This window comes from Phoca vitulina, unplaced genomic scaffold (assembly GCF_004348235.1).
Source record: "Phoca vitulina isolate PV1807 unplaced genomic scaffold, GSC_HSeal_1.0 scaffold11, whole genome shotgun sequence".
NCBI classification, from domain to species: Eukaryota; Metazoa; Chordata; class Mammalia; order Carnivora; family Phocidae; genus Phoca; species Phoca vitulina.
This window is the reverse complement of record NW_022589714.1, coordinates 36,448,224-36,465,266: the sequence shown is the minus strand read 5'-3', so window position 1 is coordinate 36,465,266 and position 17,043 is coordinate 36,448,224. Positions and strand designations below refer to the sequence as shown.

Below are 17,043 nucleotides of genomic sequence, written 5' to 3'. Positions count from 1 at the left end.
AAGGTATTGGTTTCCTCCCAGCTGTCCATGCGCCCCATGGGTGCACCAAGCATGGGGACAACGTATACCACGCCCTGCCCAACATTTGGTTCTAGGTGACATCTGGTTAAGACACAAATCTTTAGGTGGAAAAGGAAAAAAGAAATCTTTGTAGCTCTGCCACAGTGAGGGTCAGGGACTGGCTATATGTTGTGAAGCTTTTAGATTTGTCCTGTACTACTTGGTAGAGCTGCATTCTTCCCTTCTTCTGGCTGCTTTCCAAAGACAGAGATTGCCTGAGGATGACACAGTCTCTTTCCTTAGCTGCCTTACTTCAACCAGCTCTATACCCAACAGCTAATGTCAAGTGGGTCTCTTCACGCTGCAGGGCACTGCTCCCTAGGAGCCTTTGCCACACTGTGCTTGCTGGCTGAGCACTTGGCAGAATGATGCGATGACTCCCTTAAGATCTCTTCTTTGTCAGCTTGACTCAGTACTACACAGCAGTGCCTTTCAAATAACCATGCAGCATGAGAGAAGGTGAGTGCAGAGACTCCTTAGACATCATCTTCTCTATGTGCTCATGAAGGCAGGAGCTTCTCTTCCTTATAGCTCTGTATCTTGCTCATCATTAGAGAAAAATAAAAGTTCAGAGAACAGACGTGGCCCCACCCTCATTCACATGGCTAGTGAGTTCCAGGTACAGGACTAAATCGGGGCCCCAAAGTACAATCCAACTTTCTTTCTGCTAAATCACACTGCCTTCTAGTGCCCAATGCCTTTACCTGGATGTGCCAATATTTGTTAGAGATCAGACTTCAGTCTTCCTTAACACCTTTTAGGGAGAAGAGGGATAGAGGATGATAAAGAATGTGTTCTGTGTAAGGGGAGCTTCATGGAGGCAGTACTCACATCTGTGTCATTTGCCATCATACCCCAACCACATAGCACAGTGTCTGGTATGTGTCAGGTTCTCGGTACATAGTTGCTGAAAAATGAGTAAGTCTCTGACTTAGAGTGGTGGACAGGAGGGGCACTGGTCGAGAAACACCTAATGGGAGAGGCTACCCATAAAGAAATAGATTCTGGGGGTGCCTGGTGGCTCAGTTGGTTAAGCGTCCAACTCTTGATTTTGGCTCAGGTCATGATCTCAGGGTCATGAGATCAAGACCCACACTGGGTTCCATGCTGAGCATGGATCCTACTTAAGATTCTCTCTCTCCCTCTCTCTGCTCCCTCCACCCCCACTCCCGTGTGTGCTCTCTCTCTCTGAAAAAAAATAGACTCTGAAAGGTATGGCATACAGTGAGTACTCAAAATACTTGGTGAAAAAAATCCAACGAAGTCTCATAAAAGACAGTCTGGGAAAATATTATGAGGATTGGCAATCTCCTTGGAAAACTTCCAACTATAGATCTCAGTCTGGTAATTAATTTGGGCTCTTTAGTCAATATATCCATTCATTTGTTCATTCATTTCTTCATGAATTCAATAAACACTGATTGAGCACATGCTGTGCACCTGGCATTGCTTCAAGAGCTCTAGATTCAGAAATAAAAGCCCAATAACCCTCACAGATGAAAATAAGCATAGCAGTCATAATATAATGTGCTAAGGGCTATGACAGAAGTATTTCACCAAGTCCCATAAAGCATAGACTTGAGAGACCCTTGGTCTGAGGTAGACTGAATGAAGGGATAAAGAGGTAACTAGTCAGGCTGCAATGGAAGTTGGGGGGAGAAGATGAATGGTGGCCTCCTGAACAGGGAGAACAGCACACAGAGATGTAGGTAGGCATTAGAAGTCTCACATCTTGGGGAAGAGAAGGTGTTCAGTATAGCCAGAAAGACAGGTGGTGAGACGTAAGGCTGGATGGGATGAAAAAGGACAAACTTAGAAGGTCTTGTCTGCCTTCCTTAAGTTGGGGCTTCTCAAACTTTAACATGCGTATGAATCCCCCAGGGACCTGGGTGGGGAGGGGGAGATTAAAATACAGATCCACTAAGTCTGGGAAGGGAATGGAGAATTTGCATCTCTAACAAGATCCCAAGTGATGTGTGATGCAGCTGGTCCCAGAACAGACTACTCTTTAAGTAGCAAGGATGTAAGCAATGGAATGCAGAGGACATATTTCACTGAGGAGAATGACATGATCAGAATTGCATTTTCCCAAGAACCCTGTAGTAGGATATGGAGGACAGAATGGAGAGAGACTGTGTTAAGGTAGAATTCATAAGTGGCAAGAAATTATGAGCATCTGAACTAAATAAGCTTGGGAGGAATAGCCAATGTTCAATAAATGGCTGTAAGCTGGCTGAGATTCTGTGAAGCCACCATAAAACTTTTCTCCCAGAGGAAGGGCTAGTTGTGAAGACCAAAATGAAACAATACAAACATAAAAGACAAAAAATAATCCAGAGAAATTTGTCCTGTTATTTGAATAAATTTGTCCTTGACCCCTCTCCAGGTCTCAGTTGACGTATCATCTTGATTCTCAATAGCGACCAACGAAAGCCACAGCTAAGGGGTGAGCACCATCCCGGCAGCCAGGTGTCATAACAGAATAAATAAAATCAGCCTCTCGGCCATCACTTAATAGACATTGTCACTACTCACATCTAATTTCAGGAAACCTCAGAGAGAGCAATTGTTTCATATTTTCAAACATGGAAAATTAACATGGAAGTCCACCAGATCCTGAACAGAATGCTTGTTCGCTTACTTATAACTTGAAGGTACTCCAAATTAGAAACACCTATTTCTATTTCTGTGAGAAAATCCTCTGTGAACTCTGGTACATTCTTAACTCAAAAAATAAACAAATAAATAAATAAAATAAAAATAAAAAAATAAAAGCAAACAAACAAAACAAAACAAAACAAGCACACCTCAGAAATAAATAAATAAATAAAAATCATGGTAGGGGTCTATGTTTGAAAAGAAAAAACAGGCAGTAAGCTTTTTCCCCTTATGCAGAAGCCAAAAACATGTAACTTCTAATATTTGCCCTCCAAAGAAAGTAAGAATCGGCTTCATGTATTACATACCATGCTAGTTAGCATTCTTTATCCAAAGATGTTCAAATTCAAAAAACCCAAATGTCACCTCCCTGTTCACAATTTTTTCTCACAGCCCAGTAATCAGTAAATCTCAACAAGACACACATGTTGAAAACCCACAGCCAACTAGAGAAGCCATATGGACACACACATCTACTTCAGAGCAGCTTGATTCTCATCAAGACAGAACAAAATAATTCAGGGACCTACCTTTCTCTTCTGTGGTTTGCAGCCTCCTAAAATTTGGCCCAGTACTGGAGATCTTCCCAAGAACCTCTTAGGTGAGGTGACGCTCAAGGGCCTCCCATTCAGTCACACAACCACAGGAGGGTGGGGTTTCACAAGACCAGACTTCAGATCCTCAGGGCTCACACAGACCTCAGGGAGCAGAGGTGAACTGCCTTCTCTTCTGTGCCGCAGGAAAAAGCTGGAAGACACAGTGTGGCTGGAGGTGGGGGCGGAGGCTGGGGGAGGGGAAGTAATATGGGAACCGTAATAAATAAGAGATCCTCTCCACATGATTTCCTGTATTTGGTGCCTGTAGCCTTTCTCCAGGCTCCCTAGAGGAAATAAGAAATTTAAACTTGTCCTTTGGTCACTGGAAAGAGGAGAATAAACATGCTAAGACCCATGAAAATGTGAATGAGCAGAGCAGCAGACAGGGAGCTGATGGGCCAGCTAGGTTTACCTTTCACCAAGTGCTTTCTTGCTGAAATTTCTCCAGGTGCTTAACTCTGCAAAAGTCAAGGATGTCCTCGTCCTCTCCCACTGGGCTGAAGCATTTTCTGGCCACGGTCCAGATGTCGTGTTACAGAGCCACTGAAGAAAGGCAGGTCAGAGCAGGCCTGGAAGGGTCTGTTTGCCATCACAGGGAAAAACCCTCTCCTTTCTGTCTTTGGAAATGCTGGTGACATTCTGTGCCTCATCTGGGGACAACTGCTGAAGTCCTCAGGCCATTTTGCCTTAGGGTTGAAAGAGTTATCTGCAGGCTACCATCCGTAGATTGCTGGAAGCAGGGCCCCCTCCATAATTTGCGGGACTCAGTGCAAAAAAATGAAAATGCAAGGCCACTCATCCACAAGTTAGGATTTCAAGATGGTGACAGCAGAACATTAAACCAAGTATGAGGACCCTTTTAATACAGGCTCTATGCAACTGCATGGCTTTCATACCCATGAAGCTATAGGAAGAAGGTTGGAATTATGGGTGCATGGTTTTAACCAGCTGAGTTATCAAGAGGCTGGGACTGTCGACATTTTGTCCGGAGAGGTGACGGTGAGCGCTCCAACGCAGTGCACCTAAAAGCTTGTGCAAGGGGGGCGGAAAATGCTGGGTTGGGGGTGTGAGCAGGCCTGGACCACAAACATATCACACCCGTGGTCTTTTTGTAGACCTTTGGCTCACCTCCAATCTGTTCTCCTCCCTGCCTTCAGAACAATTTCTCTCAAATGCAGTCCTCATGATATGATTCACATGCTTAAAATCTCTCTGTGACCTAGGATCCAAGGCCAAACTCTTCCGCATGGCTTCCAGCCCCTTCAGCACCGGGTGCTGGCCAGCCTCTCTCACCTCACCTCAAGCCCACCACCACCCTCGCCCCCTTCTCACCTCCTCCCCCACCTTTCCCCCCTGCTGGGAATCATTCTCTGAAGAATGCCCCCCCCCCCCCCCGACCCCCCAATCCTTCAAAGCTCAAGTCCTTCAGTTAACATTTTTTTCTGATTCCCGGGACCCCCTTGCTTTTCTTCCTCAGCAGACCATGCTTCTCTCAAAGTGATGAAGACGCACCCGCCATCCCCGGCCTGCCGCTGAGCTGTAAACTCGGTGAAGTCATGGACTGTGTCTGCTTCCACCTGGACCTAGGGCCCCGGGAGGATGGGCTTCGTGCAAGTTCCGTGTCGGCAGGAGACGCTGCCCCCTTTAGGCAAACGGAAACGCATAGGACTCGGAGGAAAACAGAAGATCGTCATGAAGGTTTTACAGTTTAAACCCTGGCAGAATGGAGCAGGTGATACCGCAGTGCTCTTGGTCAATATCCGTTAAAATGCCAGTGTGTCATGTGCTGTCCCTCCCCGTTCTCATGGGGCTATATTGTGGGGAGGAAATGACCTCTATTCTGAAAAATGAACTTTACACAGGCCAGGCAGGAGGAGCAAAGTTAGTAAGGGAGAAGGAAAATGGGAAGATGCTGGAGGCGAGGAGAGAGAGGGAGAGAAGATGATGCGGGTGGGAGAAGGAAGAGGAAAGAGGGCCAGGAGGGGAATACGGGAGCAAGAAAGGGATGCAAGGAAGGACGGGTGAGGTGAGAAAAAGCGCAGGGATCCAGCAGAGGCTGGAAAAGAGTGGGGCGGAGAGGACAGCAGGAAAATGACAGGGTAGGCCACCATTTCATCCAGAAGCCGAGCACCCAAGACAGGCTCCACGCTCCCTTTCTCAGCTCCTTCATAAACCAAACCGTGTTTTCTAAAAATCAAGAGGCATGAGGGGGACAAGGGACATGCCACAGTGCTGCTGTTACAACACAAATCAAGTTCTGAGGTTTGTTTGGATTTGGAAACATTTTTTGTCATGGTTTTGAACACTTGTACGGCAGTGTTTCTACTAGAATTGCTGAGCGTGTATTCTGGTTGTTTCTCGCGGTTCCTCTGAACCAACAAGTCCCTTTGTGCATGTGTAAGGGCTGCATTTGTCTGAGAAGCCCCCGCTGATGTCGTCTGATTAGAGTACAAACTACGGTAACAGATCCATAACCTAACATCTATAAAAATAACCTAAATATGCTGGATTTTGAATATCTAGTTTGGGGCAATTAATTGAAATTTCATATACACATGTATCTATAATAAAGGAAAGATGTATCAGACCAATAGTATGAATTTTCTTCGTAGTGCCTCAGTTTTGTTTCTAATTAATGAGTATTACTTCCATTAAAAACAGAATTGTCAGGGCACCTGGGTGGCTCAATCAGGTAAGCATCCAACTCTTGGTTTCAGCTCAGGTCATTATCTCAGGGTCCTGGGATCCAGCCCCGCGTTGTCGGGCTCTGTGCTCAGCAGGGAGTCTGCTTGGGACTCTCCCTCTCCCTCTGCCCCTCCCCCTATGTGGGTGCTCTCTCAAATAAATAAATAAAATCTTAGAAAAAAATAGAAATATAAATAAAATAGTGAGAGACTTTATTTAAAGTGGGAAAAGATGACTGTCACAGAATGTCAAGTGCCGTCTACCATACCTTTTGGAAGGAACTGACTCTGTAAGGGTCTATACCTGTCATTATCTTTGCTAGGCTATTTTATAGTTCTGAAAGATACAGATACATAGTAATGCAAATGATTCTCTTTCACAGAAATACAAATTAATTTTCTCTAATAAAGACCGTTGATTTCCACCCCATAGAAATGATTATCCGAAGCCTTACATTTTAGCTCTCTATAGGATATTAGTTTTGTATTTATTAGCAAATTCAGTTTAGTATTCCCGATGGCCTATGTAGTAAATATTATCTACTTTTGAGATTTGTCTTTGACCCACCTTTAACATCTTATCATCCCTTCATTAATTATGGAGTTAAATAAAATCTTTGTCACAGGTTCATTTTATATTTGTATGAGAGTGATGATTTCACCTTTTGGAAAATGATCTTTTGACAGGAATCAGGTGACAATCAGTGAATACAGTAAGTTGTATTGGGACTTTGTAGTGACAGAATTCTGTTTCCTTCAATATTTTGCTTAGTTGTATATATTCCCTGAGATGTAAAATATAAACGGAAAATAAAAGAAGCATGTTGACTGTCAAAGTAAATAACAGAACTGCCTCAGCAGAACAATTAGGAGAGTACAGCATCTCAGTGAGGGCAGAAGTACAGGCAAAGCCCCAAATGGGACCGTAGGAAGCCATAGCTGGACACGGGCTCACCAGGCAGAGTAAAAGTGCCAAAGTTTGGACTCTTAGAAACTAGTACTTTGGAGATGAGAAGACCTTAATAAGCAAAAGGCATATATTTCAGGTATTTAATAGTTCTTTAAAACAGTATTTTCAGGGGGCACCTGGGTGTCTCGGTCAGTTAAGCATCTAGCTTTGGCTCAGGTCATGATCCTGAGATCGGGCCCTGAGTGGATCTCCCTGCTCAGCGGGGAGCCTGCTTCTCCCTCTCCCCCTGCTCCTCCTCCCTGCTCATGCTCTCTCTCTCAAATAAATAAATAAAATCTTTAAAAAAAAATAACAGTATTTTCAGAAATTCTAGCTGCATAGACAACCATCCAGAAATATCTCACTATCAATCAGCTATAGCAAACCCTTCAACAAAGGGCTCTGTGGCACTTTGCCAGGAAAAGAACAGAAGATAGCAATATATTTGTGTGATTTGGTTTCTCTTTAATTTTAATATTTGTTATATTTCTTAATTGCTGTAACCTGCAATGTAGATTTGTAATATCAAAGACATAAAATAATTTATCTTTAAGGAATGGTCTGGTCAGTTAGTTCAGTCTGCTGCCTAAAATTCTTGGCATCAGATAAGCAAGTAAACATAAAGGCTTTTGTTTTGTTTTGTTTTGTTTTTTGATTTTATTCCAGAAATGAATGTTATTAGTTCCATTATTTGTAGGGGAAAAAATAACACACCTAACAGCCCGATGTGGAAGTTCGGATGTTTTTCTGAGAAGAATGATTCCTGATTTGGGAGGAATCATGAAAAGTATAAACAGTCATGGCAAGTAACAGAACAAATGTGATCTGTTAGATGCTCAGAGATCACTCACTACAAACATGCAGCTCTTTCTGCAGGAGTTCCAAGTGCCTTTGGAAGGGAGAATCTGTCCTGACAGCTTTGGCCCCACCTACATTAGAGGTGAGGCTAGTCTTGTTCCATTAGCTGTTTTTCTCTAGCTGTTTTATCTCATCACATTTGTCATTGAAGATGGAGAGCAAAGAGGTGACTACTAAGGAGTTCTGTGACCTCCAGTGTTTCATGGAGAGATAAAAAGGAAATGTGTATTCCATTATACCAAACCTGTCAAAGAAGGAGCATATGCAAGAAACATCAGTAGGATTGTTCTTGGGAAAAAAAGAAAGCTCATCTTAAGTAAGACCACCATCACAATCCTCCCCAGAAGATATAGGTGTTGACAGAAAGGAAGGAAGGAAGACGTTAAGTCCGAGTGTTCAGGGGAACTAGGAATTCTCATGCACTACTGAGTGTTTTGTGGAGAATTGGGAACTCTCACAACGCTGAGTGTTATTTGATAAATCACTTTGGAGAGCAATTTGGCAGTATCCGGGAGAGTTCAAAATTCTGGTCACTATATGCATTCTAGAAAAACACTTGCCTGTATATACAAGCAGAAAACTGAGCATATTCAGTTGCATCACTCCTTATTATTAATAGTTAGAATCCAAAGAAACACATACATGTAATCAGTCTGGGAAATTGATTAAAAAATCAGCATTATTATAGGAATAGTGCCTTAGGTCTGTATGTACCAACATGGATGAATAATATTTTAAAAAGTGGGGAAAAAAACCAGCCAGAGTACAAAAAGGCAGTTGAAGAAACGTATGTACAAATGATAAATAATGAAAAAATACACAATGTAGTCCAGAAGAAGGAAGGTATGGAAGAGGACTAAGCAGGGAATAAACAAGATTTTTTCATGTTATTCTGCGTCTTTGGTATAAAAAAAGAAACAAAAATGGCAAAATATCAGTAAATTTAATTTTATATGACACATAATACAGATGATTGTTTTTCTCTATAGTTTGTCTTTTAAAAAGAGAAGAAAGCAAAGTCACTAAAATATTACTCAAGTGTCATAGACTAAACACATTCTTTTCACAGCCTCCACCTGCAACTGAGGTAGGAGAAAAAAGTTATTAGGAGAAGAACTCTAGAGAAAATCATAATTATCTTTAATCTTGAATGAAATGGCATTGCCTGGAGTGTCTGGGTGGCTCAGTCGGTTAAACGTCTGCCTTCGGCTGAGGTCATGATCCCAGGGTCCTGGGATGGTCTGCTTCTCTCTCTGCCCCACCCCCTGCTTGTGCTCTCTCTCTCTCTCTCATAAATAAATAAAGTCTTTTTTAAAAATGGCATTGCTATCCTTGGCTCGAGGTCAGATTTGCTCACTTCTTCCATATGAAATGAAACCTTGTCTCCTCAAGGGTCCCTTCAGGGGCGCTATATCCCAGGGTCCTGCATGTTGACTGACAGCTCGGCATCCTCTACTGAGCATGCTCTTCCATATGAGTGAACCTGTGGAGCCTCAATGAATATATCTAAAAACTTCCCCCAAACAACTGGCTTTAAAAATGTGTGTGTACTAGGAAGTCTGAAAAAGAAATTATTTTATTTGGATGTTGTAAAGCAGACCTTGTTTTAAAAAATTAAACGTAGGCATTCTGCATCTGACTACAAATACTGTTTGGTTTGGTTGGTTGGTTTGGTTGGGGGAATTTTAGCAACAAACCAATGTGAGTTGAGAATACACTGAGGACTTTTTTTTTCTAGTTGTAGAGACAGAGGAGAAAACTATGGCTTTGTGGAAATGTCCTCAATTTCTCTACCCTCTGACTTTCCTGTGAGTTAAGGGGTGGTTCTTGTTTCAGACTCATTTCCAGCCTTGCCATTCAACATCTCAGATGGAAAAGTGAATAAACAAACAGAGACCAGGTCTCTTTAAAGATGTGACTGAGGGGAACAGCTTGTGGTCCAGGAGACTACTGTGATGACGTCACAGCCCCTGTGGAGGCAGGCCTTCTTGGATCTCCACACCCTGGCTAGTTTCCCCTGAGGCATTTCTGTGACCCAGCAGGAAGCACAGGTCAGGCTTGGCTGAAGGCCTCCTCCGTTCTCCAGAGCCTCTGCCTCCAGATCCTTTTCTTATCTCTCTGGGTGTCCTCCTGGTCACCATGCCTGCCCCCCAGGCACAAATCCTCCCCTCTCCCTGTTATCCCTTCATTCCTGCCATACTCATCCATCACTCTTCTCTCTTCCACTGTTCTTTGAAGGCTGGCTCCTGGCTCACACTCTTGACTCCGCAATCCCTCTCTGTAATTTCTGTGTGCCCACGTTCTAGACCCTGGCCTCTCATTTCCTGGGAGCTCCTGCACACCAGGGCGGACACAGCCCTTTAGCAAACTACCCTGTGTTTCCATAAGAGCTGCCACCCTGTGTTGCTTACATCTGGAACTGCTCTGATTTCAAAACAGATGATTCTAAGTTTGAATTTGGGGGGGGACACACTATTTTACCTCCTACTCCTCACTTCCATTGGGTGTCTGCCTCAGTTCTTCTAAACCCCCGTTCTTAGCCTCCAGCTACTCAAATTACTCTTACTTTCCTATCAAATTTAGATACCATGGATAGCTATTTATTTATTTATTTATTTATTTATTTATTTATTTATTTGAGAGAGGGAGAGCAGGGAGAAGGGGCAGAGGGAGAAGGAGAGAGAGAATCTTAAGCAGGTTCCTTGCCCAGGGCAGAGCCCAATTAGGGGCTCAATCTCATGACCCTGAGATCATCATCCTGAGCCTAAATCAAGAGTTGGATACCTAACCAACTGAGCCCCCTGCCAGGTGCCCCCTTTTTTAAATTTTATTTTACTTTTTTTTTTTGAGAGGGAGGGAGACAGAGAGAAAGGTCATGAATAACTATTTAAATACTTTCTTTGCCAACTTTTCATCATATTTTTCTTTTGTGACGTCCCACCATGCACTGGGATGGGGGTACTTACCTATCCATCTTCTCTGCTCTCTCTGTGACTGACTGAGGGCCACAGCTGGATCCTCAGAGCTGCTTGGCAAAGATTTGCAGGACTCAGCCTACTTGTGCTCTTGAGATCTGCCCCCCTCATACCCTCTTCCAGCACCTGTAGTCTCTCGTTTTATACTTACTCCTTAATCGTTGTGCTTGAACATATGTCCATACTTCTTACTCCACAAACACTTCAGTAACAAACCTTACCTTAGCTCTGCCTACTCTTGAATTACCGTCCTATCTTTTCCCTTCCATTTTCACCCAAACTTACGACAAAACCAATTGATAATCACCCAGCCTCTTCTTCCTCTCTGTGAAGCTCCACAAGCCTCTCTCTCTCTAAATCACCCTCTTTAAAGTCACCAATGTCTTTAGGCTAATGAGGGCTTTTCTCAGATCTCATCTTTTTCATCTTGAAACTTTTAACATGTCGATCAAATCTTTCTTGAACCTCCTCTCTCTTCTTCCCTTGCCTCTGTACCACCTGGAGGCTCCATCTTCAGACCTCCCGCGTACTCCCTCCTGGTCTGACTTTTCCTCATTCCTCTTCAAGTAAGGGCCTTTCCCCCAAGTATTTCACACACTTTGTCCTGTCCATGCCACCATTCTTCTAGATCTTTAGGTTCAAATCTGGGGTGTGATAATTAGCTTTCCTTCTACCTTCTTTTTCTTAGCTCCCATCCTTTGCCCGAACCCAAGTCAGTTTCCAGAACCTGCTGATTATTACTTTGACACATCTTTCCCATATGCCTCTTTCTTTGCATGTCCACTGCCATCTCTCCAGGCTTGTATTTATCTTTTCCACCCTGAACTACTGAGAAATTATCCTCAGTCTTTCCTTCCCTGGACTCCCTCCTCCCAGCCATTGGCACTCTGCTGTCAGGTTCATTCCCTTAAAGTGATGATTTTGATATTCCGTTCTTCCCATGACACCTGTGCTGTGCACAGCATACACAAACTGCCTAACAAGAGGCTTTACTCTTTAGATTGCCATTCCAAACCCTCCCAGTCTGTGCCCATTCTGCCTTTCCAATGTAACTTCTGCTTTTCTGTACTTAACTGTTGGCTCCAGACCCCAAAGAATCTCCCACAAGCCTTGTCTTTTCCTTTCTGTAGAGAGCTAGTCTTCCAGCTGAAGTCATCCCTTATTCTCAAACAAGTCCACATGCCCAGCATGATGTCCAGCCCCTTCACACACCTTTCTCTAATAAATGAGGCCAGAAGTAATCTCTCCCATCACTAAAGTCCTGGAACCCATATTGTCTGTGTCACTTTAGTAGTTCTATCTTGTCTTGTATAATATTTATTTATGGTTTCACAAAGCAGCTATTCAAATAATAGAAATAATAATACCAAAACCTCATTGCTTACCATATGCCAAGTGAACATATTAACATAGTGACAGATTAATCCATTCCATTAGAAACAATTCTGTGGGATGATTTCAGCCTCTTCTATATGATTCCAAAAGAATGGCTGGACTTTCCTTCCCATGTTATGTGGGAAATCCACCAAAACCCAGCCCTCCCCCCTCCCATTCCTTTGGGATCTTCAAGGAAGGTGTGCAGGAGGGAGAGTTGAGTTCGTCTGAGCCATCCTTGCTGGAGGCTGGGCTGGAACCAACACAAAATGGTTTGTTGCCAAGACATTGCTCTTGGTTCCTGCCTTTGAACCCCACATCCTTCATTTTCCCAAAACCCCATTAGTATAAGTCTTTGGGTCAGACAGATTTTTTGAAGGTCTGAGAAAAGGGAGAGGGTAATTACATCAAAGCCCAGAAAACAACTTACATTGATTACTGGAGGCAAGGTCCTAAAGTCCCTCTGCCACCACTCCACAGGGAATTTTTCTAGCCAATGTTCTCCTGAAGCTTCCATCTACATCATGTGCTCCGACTCTTCTTCTGTTCCAGAGCTTCCTGGCAGCTCCCTCTTCTCTTTCCCTTGGGTCCCCTCCTCTCACTGCTGTGAAAATTCCTCATTCTTCTCATGCCATGTTGCAAAGCAGTTTATCTCTCTTCTTAGTTTTGCACCCACTCTTCCAAATGCCCAGGAGGGTTCAGCTTTCGCCTTCAAACTGACCTAAGGGAGGTATCTTCTAAGATAGCGTCCATCTTGGGGCGCCTGGGTGGCGCAGTCAGTTAAGCATCTGACTCTTGATTTTGAGTCAGATCATGATCTCAGGGTCCTGAGATTGAGCCCCACGTCAGGCTCCTTGCTCAGTCCCTCTCCCTCTGCCCCTCTCCCTTCAAATAAATAATTAAATCTTTAAAAAAAATAAAATAAAATAGCATCCATCTTTATGCTACTCCCTTAGAAGACTATAGGACTTTTATCGATTTAAATAGCAACATTTTCTTTTTTTCCTCACCTGTGTCTAGCTTATCTTCCTGGTATATGCATGGCTTATCTTTCATACTATATTGTTAGCATCTTGACTGTATCTTTTACCAGCTTCGTATCGTTCTTTGTGCCACATACTTATTGAAGAAATAGATAAAGCAGAGAATGATAGAACGCATGAGGACAGAAGGCCTTTGAGGATGGATAAAGAGAAGGAAGGGTTGACTTTTATCAATGATTAGAAAAACTTAAAGGCCTCTTTTTCATGGTTGCAGATGACCCAAAGCTGGGAAATAGAATAGTGCACAGAAATGAAATTCAGCAAGGTCTTGAAAGTTCTGTGTGATTTCCAGAATTCACTGCCTCTTTACTTGGCCTAGATTACAAAATGTATTCTCTAAATACTGAATGTCTAGGAAATGACATGAAGTATTCTCCCTCAGCACCCCCACTTTTTTTTCTGGAATGAGAAATGTAGGAAAAATAAGCTGCCACTAAGTTCCCCCTGGACTGAACCCTCATGTCAGGGTGTGGGCAGCAATTGGTTGAAACCATTTCCTTTGGTTTATCATTGTTGACATGGCTGCACAGCTAATGTTTCAGTTCATTCCCAGGGGATGACTCCCATTCTCTCTGCCTCAAAAAGCTGTCATTTCTTTTCACAGAAAATAATTTCCCCAGCTATTAATTCTTCAAATCAACAAGAATTTATAAAAACGTGTTCTTTATTCCTCTCTGAGAATCACACAGAATATTCATTTAACAGGCTTTGTTCCTAATCATCCCCAGCTACCTTAGGGAGAAAAATCTGTCGACACCATCAAAGATTGGACAATCCGATTCCAGTCTCCTTGTCAGGTTTTGTTCCCAGCACTGGACTCAAACAGCTCACAGTTGAAGCGATTAAATCATTTCATAACTATTTAAGTTTAGAAACCCCTAAACTTAGAACGTTGACCTCATTGAGAGTTTGAATACAACTTTAATGTACTCTGGGAAGAATTACTACCTACTCTTTTCTCAATTTTCCTCCCCATGTTCCCATACGAAAAGAAGATAAAAATGTGGGTAAGATAGTTTAGAAGTCACAAAAATGTTCTCTTCCAAAACATTGTCATTAATTTGGATATGCAGAATGTATTTTTTGAAAAAAAAAAAACAGAATTCCTAAAATAACAACAACAATAATTGCTACCGTTTGTTGAGTGTTTATCAAGTACCAGAGGCGATGCTAGACTGAATGATATTTCATTTAATTCCAATATCAACTCTGAAAGGTGGGTATGAGGACTTCCATCTTTGACAGGAAACTAAAGCTTAGAGAGGTTATGTAACTTACTCACGGTCACTCAGCTGTGCTTTAAAAATGTAGTTATTTTTGGCTCTCACAGTAAATATTGAATAAGAAAATTAAGGAAAGAATGACTAAGTATGTGAACCCGTGGCTTCCTGAAATGACCCCCACAGCCTATGTAATTGTTCTTATGCAAAGGAAAATAAGCACAAAAATTAATTACAATATTAATAATAAAATTGTGCAGAAAATCAGTAATTTGGGAGAAAACAGATTTTTACATTGAAGTCCGATGTTTGAGAGGAGCTGGTCCAAATAGAAGGGAGAGACGAACCATTTGGGGAGATAATTCTAGTCACTTTAAATTTTACTTGGAAAGTTTGGCTTCACTTTTCCTTGATACTAGTATTTGTCTTCACTACTTTTATTTTTACCATTCTGACAAGTTTTCTTTTAGGTGTCAAAATGAACAAAATAAAACATCCCTAATTACAGGGGGCAGAAATTCAAGGGCAGGGACTCTCCACATTTTATATCTTACGATCCCTTGTCATTATTAGAGACTCTGCATCAAACCCTGATAGGAACAAAACTCTCAGCCATCCCGCTTCCCCCAGCCCTCTACATCCACTAAAGAAATTGATATGTTCATAAATATTGATCTTTATTAATCTTTCATTTTAAGTGTATAAAAATTTCAAAAATACTATAGTAAACATCACTGCTATAGCTCAAAAAGTAATAAACATAGAAAATACATTTGCTAGTAGTTGAAATAATAATTCTATTATTTAAAAAGTATGATAGGGCTATTTTTTAAAAAAATGTATTATTCTGACTGAAACGCAAGACAAATTTCCTTTATCAAGAATTGCACTGATGATTTCTTAGGTACACATGGAGTTTGAGGAAATATTAATTCGTTAATGTTACTGACTATGCTTATCTGACCTACTCTTTCTGCAATGCCTTCACCATACCTCTCAGGGAGCCCATGAAACATCAAGACTCGGGAGCTGGAGGCACAGTGCTGGGGAGGGCAGGCACAGATGGACAGACTGATTTAAAAAAAAATTGGAACCATGAGGGCATAGGTCTGGAGAAAAGGACCAAGACCCAGCAAGCATTCAAAATTGATGAGGAGGATAGAGGTAAGTGAGTGGTCAAAGGTCTGGCAAAGTTCCAGGTCTGGCCAGTTCCAAGAGAGTCACCCAAATTAAGGGAGCATGCGGGCAAGACAATGAACAGGCCCCAGGCACCAACCAGAGTCCTGCACATCCGGGGAAGGTTGGCCCTTGGAGCTTTAACAGCCTTTACTTTTCTTCCCCAGTTCCACACACAGGTGGCCTGAAGGTCCTCAGCTCAAGGCTGTTGACATCAAAGAAAGGAGAAGGCCCAATTCTTCAAGTGTCTTTGCAAAAGAGTTGGTAGAGAGGAAGGCAAAATAGTATTAAGAGCTGAATGTTAATGAATGAACAGGAAGAGCCTCACTGTTCATACCTAGTTTACAAGTGAGCGATGAAATTAGCTTGCAAGATGATCTGCTGCCCACCCATCACTCACCTCTGAAGAGCAGTAATTCTGGAACATTGGCTGCTGGGCTCACCCGAGTACTGGGTAAAGCTAGACATGGGTGGAGGTCAGAGAGGAGCTTGAGATACGTAGATTTTCAATGGAATGGTCAAAATCCTACTGTTGGGCAAAAAAGACCAGATAGAGTGAAGAGACGATAAAAAAAAGAGGAAAAGTAGCTATTTCAAGTCAAATGTAGACAAGACATTTTGGGGAGAAGGGCCAATCGCTTATACCTATAGGGGCTGAGCACGAGTACATATGGAGAGCCACATCCTCTATGTTTCAATATCTAAAAATTATAAATTAAGCTAACTGTATCAATCAGGGCCTCACCAGCAAAAGAGAACCAGATGGAGATATGTATTAAGAAATTTACTGCAAAATTTGGTTTATGCAATTGTGGAAGCCGGCTAGGTAAGTCTGAGATCTGTTCCAGCCTGTGGTCAAGAAGAATAGGCTAAACTCTGACACTGCAGTCCCCAGGCAGAATTTCTTCTTCCTCAGGAAATCTCAATTCTGTTCTAAAGGACTTTCAACTGATAGAATCAGGCCCACCCAGATTATCGAGGATAATCTCCTGTACTTAAGATCAACTGATTATAGATATAAATCCTATCTATAGATACCTCAGGGCAACACTTAGATTAGAATTGGATTGAATAATGCTTTCGCTCTGTGTGGGAGGTAACGCTAGAATTATAACAAAATGTCTTAAAGAAATATTTAGATTGGGAAATGACCATGAACTTTACATGTCTTTTTCAAATATTATGATATCACGTAGAAGAAATTAGTGTTGTCACAGAAAATACTGTAGGATAGTTTAATTTTATCATAAAAATTTTATCATATCACATATTGCAGTTTTAACCATCTCACAAACCCGAATTTAGATCCATATGATATTTTTACATTTCATTTCCTTTCAAGTGTTTCAAAGCTGACATAATGTGAAAAAAACTAAAAACAGCACGATGTTGCTGCATTTGTTCAAATCTCTCTTTGGTAGGGAGCATACCTTGATCCATAATGACCAGA

At 42.2% G+C, this 17,043-nt stretch overlaps 1 protein-coding gene across 2 annotated transcripts in view; it reads right to left on the bottom strand.

Annotated features, from left to right (window-relative positions):
• ADGRF5 (adhesion G protein-coupled receptor F5) overlaps positions 1-3,459 on the bottom strand; it is a 101,486-nt gene extending 98,027 nt beyond the window's left edge. For both annotated transcript variants that reach the window (XM_032409690.1, XM_032409694.1), the window contains exon 1: positions 3,249-3,459. The gene's annotated coding sequence lies outside the window, so the exon portion shown is untranslated. The remainder of the gene's footprint in view (positions 1-3,248) is intronic.
• Between the last annotated feature and the right edge of the window lie 13,584 nt (positions 3,460-17,043).